Here is a 1,949-nt window from a genome sequence, read left to right on the forward strand (position 1 = left end):
ATTTTGTTTACTTGATTTTATTTTTATTTTTTATGGAATTCTTGAAGTTTGAGTTGATTTAGAATTGCTTCACGATTTTTGTCTTTTTTTTTTATTTTGCTGTTGTTCTTTCAGTGACTTTTTTTTTTTTTCGTTGTTCATTTGTTCATTTGATTGTTTTTATTTGTTGCTTTTATTCTTTTTACAATCTCGTTTTCATTCTTTTTCTCTGTCGTGTTTCCTTGTTAGTCTTTTTTTTTTTTCGTTTTTGTAAAGCCACATCCTTTTCATTTATATTTCTGTTTCCTTAAATTAATATTCTTTTCCTTCTTATTTCGTTCTTTTCCTTTTTTCTAATTTTTTTTTCTATCTGTGTATGTTAATTTTTCTAAGCCACTTCCTTTTCATTTATTTTTCTGTGTCTCCTTTTATTAATATTCTTTTCCTTCTTATTTCTTTTTTTTTTCTATCAGTGTATGTGTTATTTATTTTTTTTCATGTTTTATCTCAGTGTGTTTGTCTGTCTGTCTGTCTCCTCCTCTCTGATAGTGAAAATAGTAGGCCCGCACACTTGTGATTCACTGCACTATTGTTATCACCATCACCACCATCTACACTATACCAGGTTCACCAAACACACCCTCACCCTCACCATCACCATCACCATCACCATCACCATCACCTTCATCATCAATATTTCTTCTTCAGTACATCAACTACAGACTCTCCCTCGTTAGTTCATTTCATCGTCACTCACCATCACCATCACTATCATATTCCTTGAGTCACCATTCTTGTCTCTCTCACCACTATTCATCACCATCACCATCTTCTCTCTTTTGTACCTTTCCTTCTTCTTCCACCGTAGCTTCACCATATCGCCATTACCAGCGTTCACTCCCGGACTCACTATCATCATCGTCATCATCATCACTATTCTTGTCACTATCACCAGCATCACCATCACCTTCACCATTAAGACGCACTTGTAGTCACCATACCTTCACCACATCTTCGTTATTTACAACTTCTCTTCACTGTCATCTTCACCATCCACGCTCACCATCACGCTCACCATCCGCGCTCACCATCCACGCTCACCATCCTGTATTTTCCAATTATTATCATTATTTTACAGAATATGAAGGAACTTATGGTGTTTGTATTTCACTAGGAGGCGTTCACACACTCTCTCTCTCTCTCTCTCTCTCTCTCTCTCTCTCTACGAGCTATGATTGACAAACTGCTATAGTGATTGTGTTTAGGATTTGTCTCATGGTACGGATTGTATTATCACTATCATCACCATCACCACCACCATCATCATCACCATCATCATCATCACCATCATCATCATTAACAAATTACATTCTTTTATCTCTCCTCTCGCTTCTCACAATCTCTACCACCACCACCACCACTGTTATTGTGTCCCACAGTCGCCAGTTAAAGAGAGAAAGATAAGATAAGAGAGAGAGAGAGAGAGAGAGAGAGAGAGAGAGAGAGAGAGAGAGAGAGAGAGAGAATAATTGGTGTGGTGTTGGTAGAGAGAGAGAAGAGATATACACGTCTTCTCTTTTTTTCTCTCTCTCACTCTCTCTCACTCCCTCTCACTAGCGCACACTTGACCTCTCTCTCTCTCTCTCTCTCTCTCTCTCTCTCTCTCTCTCTCTCTCTCTCTCACACACACACACACACACACACACACACACACACACACACACACACACACACACACACACACACACGTAAAGACTATTAATCCCATTTATTTGCTCTCTCTCTCTCTCTCTCTCTCTCTCTCTCTCTCTCTCTCTCTCTCTCTCTCATAACCAACCATCGTGTTTCTTTCACTATGTACACAGAATCTCTCCTTAATTGTGTTTGTTTGTTTGTTTGTTTGTTTGTTTGTTTGTTTTGCTTTGTCACTTTTAAGTTTGAAGTAAAGGCAGTAATTGTTTTTTTTTATT

General features: G+C 37.8%; 1 long non-coding RNA gene across 1 annotated transcript; it reads right to left on the minus strand.

Annotated features, from left to right (window-relative positions):
- Positions 1-435: 435 nt before the first annotated feature.
- On the minus strand, positions 436-1,654 carry LOC123511193. Its single transcript, XR_006676701.1, has 2 exons — positions 1,609-1,654; positions 436-1,201 (listed from the first exon to the last, which is right to left on the minus strand). It is a non-coding gene; the product is annotated as an uncharacterized LOC123511193 (long non-coding RNA).
- Positions 1,655-1,949: the final 295 nt, after the last annotated feature.

Source organism: Portunus trituberculatus, chromosome 31 (genome assembly GCF_017591435.1).
Source record: "Portunus trituberculatus isolate SZX2019 chromosome 31, ASM1759143v1, whole genome shotgun sequence".
NCBI lineage: Eukaryota > Metazoa > Arthropoda > Malacostraca > Decapoda > Portunidae > Portunus > Portunus trituberculatus.